At 40.9% G+C, this 17,461-nt stretch overlaps 1 protein-coding gene across 1 annotated transcript in view; it reads right to left on the bottom strand.

The window, feature by feature from the left end:
• Positions 1-4,359, bottom strand: part of NCKAP5 (NCK associated protein 5) — a 436,389-nt gene extending 432,030 nt beyond the window's left edge. The window contains exons 1-2 of the mRNA XM_064156156.1: positions 3,969-4,359; positions 3,100-3,216 (exon numbers count right to left, since the gene is read on the bottom strand). The gene's annotated coding sequence lies outside the window, so the exon portion shown is untranslated. The remainder of the gene's footprint in view (positions 1-3,099; positions 3,217-3,968) is intronic.
• Positions 4,360-17,461: the final 13,102 nt, after the last annotated feature.

Below are 17,461 nucleotides of genomic sequence, written 5' to 3'. Positions count from 1 at the left end.
CTTTCCAAGGCTGGTTTACCTCTGGAAAACAAATAGTGTTGTCCTGTGGAAAGCTTAGCAAACATGCAATTTAACACCAGCATTTGTTCTAGCTGCGTGTCAGTACTAACAGACCATTTTTCAGCAACGTAATTTTTATCCACAGCTTTATAATCCAACCTGCTTTTCAGGTTCTGCATCATTCATAGCCCATGGACAATGTTACTGCCAGTTTCCAGAAGCCACTGCTGCTGTACAAACCACATTTATGTGATTCACCTGAACGCTAGTCAATGGAATCACAAAAGATTTCCAAGCACTTTTCACATAATAGCTATCTAAATTTTCATCCCAAAACAGCATGACTAATTTATGTAACCATCAGAGAACATCTAATGTAATGCAGGTTTCTACATGCTACATGAGCAGTATCAGTAGACGGTGTTAATGGTTCATGTTCTATTTACATTGTACATTTATCCTGTTTTAGTAATAAATCTGGATATTGGATGCTATAACTTCTGAAGGTGTTCTGGAAGCTTTGGCATGAATTGTTTTTAAGCATTAATGCAATCCTGCCAGGAGCTGAACACTTGCATAAGTATACAAGAGCTGCCGAGCATCACACTGCATTTGGCCCTGGCTGTGCTAAGCTCCTCAGCCAACTGTGCTTCCCTTTGGAACCTTTGTTCTGTGGCTTTTATCCCTACCGAAGTCCCACTTGTCAGATGATGACAGGCTGGAGTCTGCACTTATTCTGTTTCTTTTCAGACGTCAAGAAAGCAAGAATTGACATTCTACTGGCAACTGTCCTCTTTAATGCCACCCCATAATGTTATCAGATTATATGTGGCATCCTTGGGCAGATTTCTCAGACCCAGAGAAAATTCAGCCAGGGATCCCTCTGCTAAAAAGTGAGTTTGCTCTGTATCTTCATTTGCTACCTTGGACTATATGGATGAAAATGTAAATGTGAGAAGGGAAAGTGTAAGAGAGAAGATGAAAATCAAATGCCCTCAGGCTTGTCAGGTTTTGACTCTGTTCTTACAGTAATTAGTTGAAGATTTGCTTCTGACTGAAGTAAAAGTGGAACTGTACCCTATAACTTTCCATTTACTGGGGAAGGATTTCTACTTGTTTAAACCTAAGCCTCTAAACATTTATACACAACTCATGCACAAGAACAACAGCAAAGAAGTCCATGCAGTTCTCTTAAAAAGCTGTAAAATTCACATTTGTGATTAGGACTTGCAATTTAAATGAGAAAGTTAAGTGGGACCTGAGCACTTTTTAAATCTCACCTTGTTCTAATTATTTTGTAGATTTTAGGTAAAACTGCTATCTGAATACTTTGCAAGTCTAGCAGTTCACAGCAGTAGATCATTATTATTGGCTACAAGGTGACAGAGAGAAGGAAAGTGGCCCACAGGAATCAGTGTGGTAGGAATTAAACCATCTAACCTTAAACCCATTTATTTTTCCCCCAGGTAAAGGCTCTATCATGATTCCTCTGTTCTTCAATCTTGTATTCGGTGGGAGGACCCAAACTACAAAAAGGTCTTTAAAAGAAAATACAAACTTTCTTTATACTGTTTCTGAAGAAGGAGGTTGACACCTAAAGAATAATTCTCTGCTCTTACTCAATGCATATTTAAAACTCCAAAAGCTTTTGCCATTCACAAGACATCAATGCAGAACTAAATTTAGGGCTTTTTTTCCCCACCATGAGAATCTGCTTCAGTTCCAAAGACAGAACAACGGCTCCCAAGTCACACAATATCTTGGCATGCCAAGCCACATTATATCATCAAAAGAAGAGACAGGCAGGTTTTGATCTGCTGTAGAAACAGGGTCACTTCAGAAGGGCATTTGCAGTTGCAGCTACCCAAAACTTAATAGAAAGCCCCAAAACTCTGTTACTGTGTAGGATTGAGAGGCCTTGTAAACAAAGTCAGTAACAAGGAAAGGAAAACAAAATCCATAATGCTAATAATTCAGGAAGAATCCTCCCATTCCTATTTGACTGATTTGTACTGACTTACCCTCATGTACTTAGCAGTCAGTTTTCTGATTTCATTCTTCAGAAATGTGCTTTGTTTCCACAAAGACAGATAATTAAACAGAGGTAAACAGTAATAAAAGAGATCCTTATACACAGTACTGTGATAAGGTTACTCCATGGAAAAGCCACTCTAACTGAAATTGCAGTAATTTAGAACAGGCTTCTGATGAAGGATTGAAATGACAAGCAGGAGACCTGGGGCTTGCTGCAAGCTTTAGAAGCTGGTACACTAAGTTTTAATAAATCTCATGTATGAGGCAGTTCCTCTGCTTGTAAGATGAGAATAATTCCATGACAATCACAGCTAGTTGTCCTGAAAAAATCAGTTAATCAGTGGTCAGGAATACAGTTCTGTCCCACAAAGAGCAGGCAGCATAGAATTCTTTTTTCACAGCAGTTACCACTGTACTGTTGTTTCTGCTCTGATGTTTCAAGATTTGTTGGATTTCTAGCACAGTCAAAACAAGTAAAAAATTACTGTTTCTCACAATTGACAACTCATTTTATCCCAAAGGTATCAGATTTCAAAGCACTGTATGAGTCTTTCTTTAAAACTTACACACTTCCAGAACTTGGACAGGGGCTCAAAGTAAAAATAGTCAAGTTTTGCTTTAAATCAATGCCTGCATAAAGAGCCAAACATTTTCTGAAGAAAACTCTACTAAAAATTACAAGGAAACTATCTTTAGAATTCCAATTTATTTTGATTATCCAAATAAATACCATGAAATGAAAAAAGAACAATCTTAAGACAGACTAGGTTTTGTTCAGTTAATGACAGTACTCAGGAGACTTTAAGAATCTTAAAGTTTCATCACTTAAATAAAGAGAGCACCACTTCAGTGTAATCGCATGCAAACAAAAGGCAAAATCAAGTTTTCATTTGTCCTTCACTCTGTTGCTGAGCCACACTCAGATGCGTGGCTGTAATTACTCCTAACAACTACATACTTGCCACTCTTTTAATTACAGCGAAACTACAAATAGCAACGCTGACAGTACTAGAGAAAATAAGCTTTACAGAGATGATAAAAACACCAAAACAGCAAAAGTCTTACTTGCAGCAGTTCAGTCAAAACATGCCAGCCCTGGAGAACTCAGAACCGTAAGAAGTCTTTGCAGTCCAGAAATTCTCTTGAGTTTATCCAGTGTTTATTTATCAAGCTTTTAAAAGTCTGTGGTTAGAAGAACAGAGTTAGCTTTCTACACCAGCCACAGCACTACTGAAGTCCTCCAGTAACAGCAGACATGAAGTTTGCTGATAGTTGGGTTTGCTGCTGCTATGTAGTTGCTCAGTACTTGTAAATACAAGCTCTGTGGACAAAGTCCCAAATGACATCACAGGCAGCTGCTTATTGTTGAGTCTTTATTAACCGACTGTCAAAAAAGAAAAGCGAAGAGGAAAGAAAAGCACAAACTATCCTCCCTGCAGCACAATTTGCATCTTAGTAGGAGTTCCAGTGCTACACACATAAATACTTCTGTTTACCCAACTGATGTTTTCTTAGAATGAATAAACAGTGCTGGCAGGAAAAGCAGAAAAGTAAGAACAACTTAAACAGCTTCAAGATGGAAAGAGTGCAGGGAGAAAAAGAAAAATTACAAATGTCCAGCAGTGCTTTTTAAAGAATTTCCCCCTGATTTCTCCTTTTTTCACTTGTTTAAAAATATGTAACTAGAAGTGCAATCAGCACTGGATTTTAAAGCACATGGCAGAAGACTTTAATGAGATGGAATAAAAGTTTCAACTCACTGCTAATTTTGAAAGTTACAGAACTGTGATCTTTGCAAGATTCAAGACAGCTCAATTTCAGTTAAAATGTGTATTGAAGAGAACTCTCCTATTTTCCCATGAAGAAAATATAAGAAAACAAGAAACAGCATCAAGTATAATTATTCACTAAATGCTAAGGGCACAGATACTGACCTTTCTGTCACCCAGAGATGGAGGTCCAAGATTAAGAAATGCTCTGGAGTTGAAACAATTCTCAGCAAGCCACCGGGTACTCACTTGAGAACTAGTTCAGCTACTAATCTGAACCTATCCTCTGTCATTGAGAGTTCCTGCTGAAAGAGAGGGGCTGGGACTCTGTGCCTTGATTTCTCAGAAGTCAGTCCTTTCAAGTCAGAACTTCAAACGCGGATGAGCACCACCAAGGGCTGTGACAGATTGAGCTCTGTTACCTGTGCATGTCTCCACATGAAGAGCTTCAATATTGGGAAACACCTGGCCACTTGCATCTAAACACCCTACACTGCACATTCCACAAACAAAAAAACAACCAAAACTTGAGCTCTGTGGAGAGCTGAAGCCATTTCATCACATTTTGCATGAGAGGATCAACCTACCTTCTACCCATATTTATAGAGAGCAAATCAACCTGGGGTGAGATCCTCAGCTGATGTAAATCTAGCTAGATGCAATAATACACGTGAATAACTGCACTCAGCACTAGTGCAAGGTCTCACACTCGCCTGTAAGACTACCAATTAAAAAAACGTGTGTGGCCTTAACAACAGAGTGCCTGAATTTTATGGTGCTTGTTCTGAGTGGCAGCAACACCTTGCTGACATAGAGCTGCTGAGCTTGTTGGAGCTGCTCACACAGGCCACTTGCTGCCTCTAAAACATACGTTTGTGCTTTGAAAGAAGATCTGTTAGAAATCCTCTTTACTTATTCCTGTGGCAGATCAGCCTGTGGCACTGTGTAATGCCACAATGTCTAACTATCAGTTGTATTTACCACCCCAACTCAGAGATGTGCTCCTCTTCCATTGCAGTCAGCAAGGTTTTATAACTTAAGCTTGCTAGTTTGGTCCAGGAAGTCTTCAAAATACTTAGAAGGTGAAGTGTGCTGTGGGAGTAGTAAGTACTAACATTTAATATTCAATAATATTAATTTCATAACATACTATTTTAGTCCCAGCTTCACAAGTGCCATAGTGCAGTTACTTCATTGAAGCAAAGGTGAACAGGACCACACGGTCTTATCTACAACTCCGTAAGGCTCCAGCTCATTTCAGCAGTAACAAGCCCATCTATAAGATGAGGTGGATTTGGTTAAAATCTGATGCTGATTTACAGCAGAACAAAAAGTACTGAGATCTGTGGATTTAACCAGGAAGTTATTCACCCCAAGAGGAGAATTCCCATGCGGGTGGACAGATTGCACATTCTTCAAATTACAGCCCTTATTAAGGGAGTGGTCTTTACCTCACCCTGTCAGCACATTTATCCATCTAATTTCTATTCTAAGTCATCATAAGATATAGCTACTGCCTGTGCTGCAGATACAGCATATTTTTGGCAGGAATGTCACGGCTTTTGTTAGGAGAAAATTCACAACAGGATTCAGTTCTTGACTAGCCATAGTTTGAGTGAAGAGATAAACAAGCTGCAGCCATGAGCTGCAGCAGTTGCTCCTGTACTGATACACAGTAGGCTGAAATGAGTGATGCATCTGAAGAAATAATTCAGCTTCACACTGTCTTACTTTTGATGGGCAAATGAGTAAGATGAGACATAACAAGCTTATCTAAGCACACACATTAGTAAAGCTTGTCAAGATCTGCCAGACCTCCTGTTTCATACTAATAGAAAATCCATGCTATCTTCAGGTCCACTGTCCACATTCACTTCTGCTTTATTACTGACTTAGAAAATTCCTTCACATTGATTCAGCCAAAACAAAAAAGGTATGATCTTCTCTGAAAACATGGCAAGTGGATGGGATGGAGTCACGTAAACTGCACAATGCTGCTCCTGAAGCACTGCACAAGTCCTACAGTTGCATGTGCCCAACGTGTGTGTTTGCTTCTAACCAGCACAAGAGCAGAATATAGCTCAGACCCTGAGCCTTTGGGTCCACTTTCTTGTCACAGATCCATAAAGCTGCAGGTGAAGAGCCTCATAGCCTGACAAGCTAAAAGGGAGGTGGGTAAGACCAAAGGCCATTCTCCCTGAGGATGTCTAACTGTGCTGTAAGTCCTGTGTGGTTCAGTAGAGCTTCAGGTGGAGAGTCTGCAGGACATGTAAAAGCCTTGGTTTACCCTCTGATACTACTCCTATGGCAAGGAGAGGTGAGCTCACAGACTGAAGAGCAGTTTAGTTTGTAAGGACTAAATAGCAGGACATTAAAATCCCAACAGATTGTATTTAATATAACATAATATACTATACAAATTAATCTAATTCAGTTGTATTTGTATCCCACAAGAAACACTCAGATCACTGGAGGGCAATTTTTTTAAAAACAGTCAAATTAATTGCAGGCTGCAGAATTTGTCCTCCTTGGAGCTGCACGTGGTTGGAAGTCTTGAGCTCATTCCTAAAATATCATTGACATTTCTTCCAGATGACACCAGAGTACTGAAGAGCAAAATGCTCTTAGAAGATGACTCTTATTCTCATTTTTACCAACGCAGCTAAGTATGTTTCACAAAATGAACACCTACAAGCACGTTGGATCATCACAAGTTAACACAGTAAACACTCTCCTAAGCCTGGGGTAGCTGGCAGAGAGGATAAACAATGGAATCAAGTAAAACTATGTGGAAAGAATAAAAGGAAGTGTGTGGGGGTGGTGTATGAATCTCTTCAGATACGCACTGTCAAAAAAGGGCCTTCAGTTGAGTGGTTTGATCAGGCTGGTAAGCTTTTGATCACAAAGATAGTTTGGGCTTTAGCCTTTCTAGATGATTTTTCAAAGCTTTTTACCTCCCCTGCATGTCAGGAATAGGGGAAAGGTCTTTAGCAAAGACAAGTTTTACTGCTGGAACAAACAATAGCTCTCTGCTTTGTCACATTTGTGAACTTAAGCTGCAGAGAACTTAGCAAATAACATATAACAACAATAATCTGCCTTCCGATCAGTCATTCTGCTCCATGCGGGGTCATGGGATATTATCCATCAGTTCTGCTCAATGCCTGGCACTGCCCTGCTCCCCCCTCCCATGGCTCCCATACAGCCTTCTGTAGTGATCTGCAAGCTCCCCCACATCTGTCACTCCTAGAAGAGGACTTCTGTATGGAAACATTTACTCTAACACACCCTATAGTACGGGAAAATCTGTCCAAAAGTGTCAGGATGAAGCCTTGATACCCTGAACAATAGCTAAAATGAAATGTTTTATCTAGACTTTTCAGATGACCTGAGAACTAAAATAGGCACGCACATTTTTTCCAGCCATAGCCAGAATTTGCAATCAATTTCTGAATTTTTTTCAGTTCCATAACTTTTGCTTCAGTAGAATTCTATGAAAAGCAGTCACTGGGGAGAATTGATGTGATATCTTTAAAGGACATTGGCGTCCACTATAAATTGCCTCGTTGTAAAATACAACATTAAGCAAATCACACAAAGTCTGTTTTGAGTGCTGCCACTTGATACTGAAAGAAGTAGGCAGAAGCTGGGATTTTGACTTACAAGAGAACTCAGAAACATTTTAAATGTGATTACTAAATATAAGTACATAGGACTTGTTCTCATTAATTCCATGAGTTAAGCCATTATTCCTTCTTTGCCTTTCCTGTTGTTTCTGGAATCAAGCAAATGATTCAGCCACTAGTGACCTTATCCAGAGTTAATTGAAGTCAATGGCATCGGTGGATTCTGGAGCAGGCCCAAAACCAATGTACGTTCAAGGGCTGTAGTATATTCTTAAGCACACGAGTAAGCCCCTGCAAATTTACATTCCAATGGATCCAATCATTAAATCAGTTATGCAGTCTTTAACTTCACATATGGACAGTGGTCTCCCACTGGTTATTGAAACTGATCTTTATTAAAAGGAGAGGGCTATTTCCATAATCTGTTTCTGATGGAAATGTGTATTTCTACAGGTGTCGGTGTTCCAGCAATGCTGGCACCTAAAGGGAAGGCCGAATAATTTGTGCTCTCCTCCTGCCTTTTTTGGACATGTCACTGTGTGTCAGAAAGCAGAGGTATCAGCTTGTGAAACACACATTCCTCTGATGCAAGCATCTGGCTTCTTGGCAGCCAAGTCGTGACAGGTTCTGCAGCAGCTGTGATGGCTCCATGCTCTTTCAGATAGTTAAATATCTTGTTTTTTAGCCTAGCTGTTTGTTTTCTGCTGCACTCCTGGGTGGAAGCCCATTTACCCTTTTAATCAATGAACTGGCCGTTGAATTGGAGTAATCAGTTACATTTTTGAACATGTCAGAGCAGGGATTCTTGCCCAGAGACTGCCAGATATGCAGCTCTGCACTCTCAACGCTTAACCTCAACTTGCACCATTCTGACACCTTCACACACAAAAAGAAGGGCCATCTTCCCAAAGTGAGAGCAAGCACTACAATAGCTTTCTTCATCCCTCAGTCACAGGATTTCATAGCTCCTGCTTCGTTATAGGGGATGGTAATCAGATCAAACAGAGCAAATGAGGAATACAATTTATTCATTTCAGATGGCTTTATAAAAGCTGTCCTCCCATGTGCATGCGCCAGATGGAGATAAAAATCTGGCTGGAAGCTTCAGGCTTGTGCTGTGCAGCACAGAGGTAACAGCACATCCACTTCTTAAGAGAAAAAAAAAATCATCAGAGAAGGTTACATAAATTGGAATTACATGTTATTTAAATTGCCTTTAAACATATTATGCAAATTCATAATATAAAAAGCAGTTCCCTCAAACCAATGAGCACATGGCACTCCTAACTCCAAATGTAATAACACAGTATTTAAAAGAGTTCTCACACGGATACTACAAAGATCAAAAGCTGCTGTCTACCTCTCAGCCACTTGTAAGCCCATTCTCTACCTTTTCACTCCAAATGATAATCTGTGTTTCTCTGTGACGGATATCCTTCCTCCTTTTTTCCTCATGTATTGCTGCTTTTGAAGGAAAAGAAAGTGACCTGACACAGGCAGACTGCCTTCTCTCTTGCCAGGCTTTTACTCTCTTCTTCTGCTCGCCATAAGAAGCTCTTTTTGTGATGTGCAACTGCTGTTATTTCTACCTTTATCAGACTAGGAAACCACAAACAGGCCAATTCCTGCTCTTGCCTCTGAGAGATCTGGAGTACGAAACAAACCTTCCCTGTTATCTACCTTCATGTGTTTCATTGGGCCCCTGCTGAGGACCTAGTAACAATCTGATCAGTCCTATCATCCATGCTGTTTGCCAAAGCACACATATATGAAGTTAATCAGTACCCGCAAGTGGCTCTGATCACTGGCCAAAATGCTGCCTGTGAAAACAATACATCGGTGTCACCATGGGTCCTAGCCACACTAGGTCATGTGTAGCCAAACAGAGTGACCCAAATCAGCACTCAGCACCACCTTTTCCCAAAGGATGTAAGAAAATAACAATCCTAAAACTGTTTGAGATTTTCCTTTGGGTTTTTCAATTCCATCTTCAAAGCACGACAGGGAGGAACCACTACCAGTATATGACTTATAAGTAAGAGCTGCAACAACATGACTAGTTTTAATACTATATAATTCCATATTGTGACACACAATATAAGTAGAAAAAAAGCATTCAATTTTCCTGAGTGACTATTATCAGCAAGAGTCTATCTGAATATGCCAGTATTCTGGTCTCTTAACACCCCTAAGATCCACAGAGAGTTAACCCTTGTCGCAGGTGAAATCCTCAGGAGGTAAGCTGCTTGCTTAAAGCACAACTGGAGCCACCAATGAATTAAATTCTAGCAATTCCTGCTCCAAATAACATCAACAAAGCCCTGGACAATACCATGAAGTCTTACCCAAAAGTACCTCAATGCAATTCCTCAGGCCTCTCTCTGCTGTCCTCTTGGAAATGCCTGGTAGCAGTAATAAACACAAACACTAGGATTTCAACAATATCCTGAGACTATTTCAGATCTGTGAAATACAACTTGAACAGCTATCCAGACACTTTCCAGTGAAGGAGATCAAAGTGTGTCTTTGCAAAAATGATGACAAAACAGCCCAAGATTATTTTTGTGAGGAGAAAGTTTCTTAGTCTTTCTACAAGAAGAAAACTCCACCATTCTGTTTCTCTGGATAGAAAAGGGCAGGTATATCAAACGAAGGCTGTTCTGGTTTATCACATTGCCTTCTCTACCATAGTACTGAGGATTTTATTGCACACTATAAAGAGAGGAAAAGCTCATCTTGTAATCATATAAACACAGTGAACAACACAGAATAAGTATCAATTACTTTTGCAAGTTTCAGTGATAGCCTCAACCCCTGAGGATAGTTTCAAATGGTATGATAAAGACTTCAGTTAGATTAAAAGCATTAAAAGCAAACTAGCATTCAAAAACAAACAATTCCATCTCTGCTATGTAAGCTACAATAAATTTTCTGAACTGGCAGATTTCCCTCCTAGTCGTTCAGCTGTTCCTTCCCCACAGGTAAAAAAATGTCAGTCGGTTTGAGATGACAATTTGCTACCCAACTTACTTAATGCCACGCATTAAAATATAATGACTGAATAATTTTGATATCAAATAGATGGTTTAATGGGAATCCATGGATAAAAGAAACAAATACAAAAGACAAATGGTATCAGATGCTGCTGACTTCCATGTGCATTAGATCTAAATAAAACAACTGTCTAACTTTTGGTCTCATTCAACATGGAAATCTTCTAAAATCCTTCAGCGTGTCACTGCATATGTATTATTCACTGTTTATTTTAATCCCGTGATCCAAATGTTGTTCAGTGACATTAGTTTAAACACAGACATGACTAACAGACAACATCTGTGATCTGGGATATTTTTTTGTTCATCTGGAATTAAACATGATAAAGTCCTGTAGCACACTAGCAAGTTAATGTAACTGCATTTTCCATTCTCTTTGTGCCAACACTTGTGACTGCGGAAAGTACAAGGGAGCGCAGAAGACTGGTGTCAGGTGATATTATATTCACATAGTGTGATGAAATGACTTGCAGAGATGTTTGAAGTAGCTTTGAGTAAGTTGTATTGGTTCTGTGAATGAACTTGGACACATTAGCTGTCCTGCCTGGAGCACAATGGAAGAAGCACCCCTCAGCAGAGTCTCTGCAAGCGTGGTTACAAGTCCTGCCCCAGCCCAGCAAGTAGGTTCAGAGTCAGCTCAGTTATCTCTGTGTGACGCTACTGTATGACCACCAGAAGTATACAAAGTGTCCAATTAGCTTTTGGAAAGAGAAAGCAGGCAAAGGTTTTATCTTCACAAACCAAGTCACAATCTGAAAAGGGTTTCCTAGTCACAGTGTGTGCTCGTTTGATTCACCCAAAAACACCACCTCTAGCTGAAAGAATAAAAGCAGCTCTGAGGTTGATCAACTTTGAAATGGTCTGTGATAACAGGAAGCAAGACTCATTCTTACTTTGTGTTCAAAAGAAGGGCTAGGGCCAGTTAGCTGTCTTATTAAACCTGATAAAGATCAGGAGACCCTAGTGCACACTGACCAGCACTGCTAATTCCTGCTTCACAGAATCACCAAATCTCAGAACGGTAGCAGTTGGCAAGGACCTCTGGAGATCAAGGAGTCCAACCCCCCTGCCAAAGCAAGTTCACCCAGAGGAGGTCACACAGGAACACATCCAGGTGGGTTTTTAATGTCTCCAAGAGATGGAAACTCCACAACTTCTCTGGGCAACCTGCTCCAGGATTCCATCACCCTTAAAGCAGTTCCTCTTCATGTTTAGATGGAACTTCTTATGTCCAAGTTAATGCCCATTGCCCCTTATCCTGTCACTGGGCACGGCTGAGAAAAGATTGGTCCCACCCTCCTGACCTGCACCCTTTCATTATAAGAATTTATGAAATTCCCCCCTCAGTCTTCTCTTTTTCAGACTAAAAAGACCCAATTCTCTCAGTCTTTCCTCACATTCCCTTGATTTCATATGCAACCTTAGCAGTCCAGATGAGCAACTCCAACTGGCTTCCAGAAGTTCAGTGCCATATACTTCACTTTCATAAACTCACAGATATATGTATTAATAAAAGTGATTAGCTGACACTATCCAGAGCTACTTGCCTACTATATTTGGTACATCCTGAACACATGAAGCTTTTACAGTTTTAACCCAGATATTCTTGCTCTACTTTATGTTCTGGTCTGCTCTGCCGAGTAACCTGCATCAAGTCTTCCATGATGGCCAAAAGGTCAGCCACCACAGAGATCTGGAATGTCTTCTCTGATGTCTGTCTGTTGCTGCCTCCTTCCACCCCACCAGCATTAGACGTAAGCAGCTGTCAGGGTGCAGAAGTGTATCTTACACCAAATGAGTGCCTATTATCAGTTAGCATTGTTTATATGATGCCACAGGTAAATTGCCAAGGTCTAAGAATTTTAAATAAGACTCATTCTGCTCATTATCCCCAATATCAAAAACTTCTCTTCTGAGCTCTTCCAAACAGCCCAGAAGCTTGGACATGAATAATTTCTACAGTGCTCTGTCTTTGGCACATGTCTTTAAACAGATGGAAATTACTGTTATGCAGCCTTAGGACATATCGGGATCTCTTTTTGTTTCTGTAATGAGGCAAAATTAATACCCAGGACATTCTGCCACTCAAAGGATTTCAGAATATCAGGATTTCAGCCAGCACTGTAATGCTGCTGTGTGCTTTCATGATATAATCTGACTATAATTACCTGAACCAATATCAACATAAGTAATGCTAGTCATTCTTACTCTATGGGAAACATAGCTATTCCACTATATTGAAATAATATCTGCTATTAAAGACTTTTCTCTTTCCCATTACAGGCTCAGCATTACACCTTCGTGTGGTTTCAAATTAGAGTAATTTTATTGAGCTAGACAACCTTTGGGCCAGCCTCCATTGATGTTTTACTGCAAAATAAGACAAGACAGGACAGTGCAGCTGTCACTCTGCAGCCTCACTACACATTAGAAATATCTGCACATTGAATTAGTTTGGAATAGCTATTTGTTGGAATTTACTACTAATTTTGCAGGAAATTCTGCATGTAGACAAAGTCTTAAAACTAGGTTTCTGTGTTTAAGGCTGTTGTGGAGGCAGGAATTAATGTGTGGCCGAGTCGGGATTTTTTTACAAAAATAGAGTAATTTTATTTTTCCAAAAACCCACCCCCAAAACTATATAGACAAAGATTAATTTAGTTTAATTAGCAGATTCAGTCGCTTGAGAATTATCTGCAGGGATACCATCGATAATCTGACTATTTTGGAAGTCAGAAGTTGGAAAAGGCTTTAGCTATTAAATTATAGTGGTTTTCTTACTAATAAAGCGGAGCTGAGCCAAAATAACTCACGATCAGGCTGACTTCGTCACGGCCTGTCCCTCTCGTTCTCCTTCAGAAGCTGCTGAAGAGTTGTTAAGAGGTATTCAGCTCTTACAAAGGTGTCAATGGGTGAAGCAATCCTTTTGGAGCAGAGCACCAGGCGAGGGGTGGGGGGAGAAGTCTCAGGCAGGCACGAAGGCTCAGACAGTAACCAACTCCAAGCAGGGACAAACTCCAAGGCAGGAACTCCCAAAGGCAGGAACCCCAAATATTTATACCCTCGCTAGACAAAGGGCAGAATTACCACACCTTAGGCGTGAAAGCGCACAGCCAATCCCAGCCCAATCCCAGCGCGGGCACTGCACGGGGCACTCCTCACGCGGGCAGGACCCCTTTGCTCACCCCCTTCACACCTGCAGGGCAGGCGAGGGGCATGGGGGGAACCAGGTGGCTTTCCCTCTTCCCCGAAGTCACAGCAGGAGAGGAATTTAGGGGTATACAGGACTCCAGGACAAAGGCTTACATGTCTCAGAAGCTTTTACATAAAATGATACTGATGAAAAGCAGTATTTATACAATATCAGAGATTAATAGCTTTATTATAGCTTATTCACTCAGAAGAACCTCTAGGGTTTCCACTTCCCCTGAAACAGTCAGTTTATGAGAGCATGAAATGCCTACAGACAGTTTTTGAACTTTGGCTTTTTCATGAGAAAAAAAGATAATTTCACAATTCTGGGCAAATGATGACACTTTACAGTTGAGCTTTTCTTTTTTCCTTCCCTCCACATGAAGCCCTAGGAACCCCCTGAACTCAACCTCAGCATCTTTGCTGAATCCAGTAGGACTGTGGTTTCCACCAGTTACCTAACATACCTGAAATTTTCCACCAAACTCAGAATCCTGGCCATTGGACTATGAACAGACTGTGAAGGGACTAGAGTACCCTGGTGCACTAAAATATATCTACAATCAGGACCAATCTGAAACAATGGCATTACAATACAGTGGAAATTAAGGCAAGCAAGCTTGGTATCTTCTTTCCTCCCTTTCTCTCCTCAGAGAGACTCAATGACCAGATAGTTGGCAGGATAAGCAGTGTATGTCACTGTAACTTCGTGGGAACTGTGTACCAGAAATTGTAACTATAATGACAGGAGTTGATTTAATATTGCGTGTTATGATTTTTAAATACATATTTAATTACTGCTGTCAGAAGCTGTGCTAAAAATAGGTTATTGAGTTGTATTTTTTCTAAATGACAGATAACTGCAGGAATGCAGCACTCAGAAGGAACTGTTTGTACTAGGCACTGCATTTCCTCTCCAACCAGAAGAACTTCCAGAACAACATCATACGAATTCTGCAAATATATCAAGGAGACAATAGACAGCAAGGGCTGTAAAAACTAGAAGATGCAAGTATATGCAGGTGTTATAAGCAAACTACATTTTCTTCTTGCCAAAAAGGCCTCTCTAGTCTCCAGGTTACTAAGAATGTCCTCATTGCTCCAATATTTTCCCTGCAGCCACAACGAATTTTTAAACACATATGCAGCCATGTGATTTTTTTTTTTTAAGCCTGGAATATCAAACTTTGCAAGCAACAGTGTCCATCAAGTCTCTTGAAGGTTATGTATGTTTTATATAGAAGGTTATGTACATTTTATATATGTCTGACAGATTAGTGTCCTGGAGTCCTGTATACCCCTAAATTCCTCTCCCTCTGTGGCTTGAATGGGAGAGGAAAAGGCGCAAAAAGACCTGTCACCCCCCCTGCCCTGCGGGCCCCGTGCAGTGTCCGTGTTGGAATCAGGCTGGGATTGGCTGTGGTCTTTGCTCCTAGGAAGTGGTAACTCTGCTCTTTGTCTAGGAAGGGTATAAATATTGAGGGGCTTTCTGCTCTTGGGGTTCCTGCCTTAGAGATGTGCCTGCCTGAGCGTTTGTGCCTGCCTGGGAGTTCTTCCCCCCACACCTGGATAGATTCTACAGAAGGAGCCTGGTGCTCTGCTCCAAATGACTGCTTCACTCATTAGCACCTTTGGTGCAGACTCAAACAGGTCTTAACAACTCTCCTATGGCTTCTGAAAGAGAACTAAGAGGACAAGCAGCTGGACCACCCTTTTCATCCAGCCCAACTGTGAGTTGTTTGGCTCAGCTTTATTATTAAGAAAAATGTTATAATTTAATAGCTAAAAAGCCTTTTCCAACTTCTGACTTCCAAAATAGTCAAATTATGTATGGTATCCTGTAGATTTTCTCAAACGAACTGAATCTGGTCATTAAAACTGAATTAATTTCTGTATATAGTTTTGGGGGCGGGAAAATAAAGTAACTCTAGTTTTGTATAAGTTCCTGACTCAGACACATTAACTCCCTGCCTCCGCAACAATTAGTCTATGTTCTTGGGCTCTCTGTACAATTATTAAAACATTGTTATCAACTTTCAAGATGGAGAAGGAATAATTTTGATTTTAGCTATTCCTGTAGCCCTAATCCAGGCATTGACCTGAATGAAGAATCAAACCTTATGGGGAGATTAAATGACTTCAGCTCACTGCTCCATTAGATCATCCCTACAGAGATGGTTTTGTTTGAAATGTTTGGTGTCAGAGCTGCAATAGTAATTGCTTATCATCCAAGCAGCTGCCTAGGATGAGACACCCTACACTGCACAAGGCTGTGGGTATGGCAGGGCAGTGTGCTAGAGTGGGGCTGTCTGACACCAGGCACTTGTAACACCCTCATAAGGGAGACCTGTCTGTCAAAACCGGCACAACTTCAATTTACCCAAAATGCCTATGAACTTCTAGGAATGTCTCTGCTGCCACTGAGAAGAGCAGTCTTGTCTGCTGCTCTGGACTAGAAGACTGGCCTTGATGATCTGAAAGGTATTTTCTAACTAAATGATTCTATGATTCTGAACAATCCCAAAGCAGAGGAGAAACGGCACAGCTCCCATGTCACCCCTCCTGTGGCTGCCTCTGCTATTCAACAGCTCCAGTGCTGCCTGGGCAGCAGGAAGTGCCTGGATTCTCTAGAAAACGTTAAAGCCACCTCAAAAGATTTAATGCCACAAAGTATTAATTTCCTATGGATACCTAGGGAAAACAGTGCCCCTCAAGATGGCACATTCTGCAAGCAAGTTTGACAAAACCCACTCAAGTGTTGGAAATGAGGCAGCAGCAGAGACACTTCTCAGAGATAGATGTTCACCTGGAGTATCTTCCACCTGTGCACACATGAGCACTCCAGCAGTCTAACCCACCACCTCAGCTGTGTACTGACTTTACAGTGATCTTTTCTTCCTGTCTGGGAATTAGACAGCAACCAACTGCCTGCACCTTAACGCAACACTTATCCCGTGCTCTAAACTTTAAGCTTTAATTAAAAGTTTCTACACCTTATGCCTGGAAGGAAGATTTCTCAAAACACAAGCAGAACATAAACCTTCAACCTATGTAAAGCCTGAGACAACAGCTCGGAAATTCTGTTACTCACCTTAGCATGATGCTGAAATGAAGTAACAGTATCTGCTCAAGGCAGCTTCACTGAGAACAGCTCTTTATTAAAGTGCAGATCTTGGAGGCTTTTTGTCACCCTTCCCAAAGCGGCCTAACAAATTTTGCCTTCAGCCTACTGAAGCCCTACTGCTTCCTCCTCCACAATCCTAAATGGAAATCAATAGTTTTGTTCCTCTCTAAACCATATATAAACAGAAGATAATCAGCAATAAACTGAAGATCAGTATACTGGATTTATTTAGGAGAGCTTTCCTAAACACATGTATTTACACATTTGCTGAGGTGATACCTCCTTTCAAAAAACTGCAGCCAAAAATTTCAGAAAACACCATGAGATGTCAAGGTAGTCCAGGTCCCTCCAGTCACAGTTCGTCAGATTCTGCCCTTTGCCCATATATTTAACAGCAGGATTAAAAGCCTGACCCCAAAGCTCATTGATGTCAATGGGAATCCATTACCTTCCATGGAATTTGGGTAAGCATACTGTGAGCTTACCCAAAGCACTACCAAAGGAGGAGAAGTCCACAAAAAGCATTCCCTAACAAGACCCAAAACCACAGGGGCAAGTCACACCTTGCTTGTGGTTGATGCCTACCGTGCAGTCCTGTCTCAGACAGCAAATGTCCCAGCCTCCAGGGAACAACAGATGAACACTTTAGTCGTGGCACACTGT

This window comes from Pogoniulus pusillus, chromosome 2, assembly GCF_015220805.1.
Source record: "Pogoniulus pusillus isolate bPogPus1 chromosome 2, bPogPus1.pri, whole genome shotgun sequence".
Classification (NCBI taxonomy): domain Eukaryota; kingdom Metazoa; phylum Chordata; class Aves; order Piciformes; family Lybiidae; genus Pogoniulus; species Pogoniulus pusillus.
This window is presented reverse-complemented; position numbering and strand designations above follow the sequence as displayed.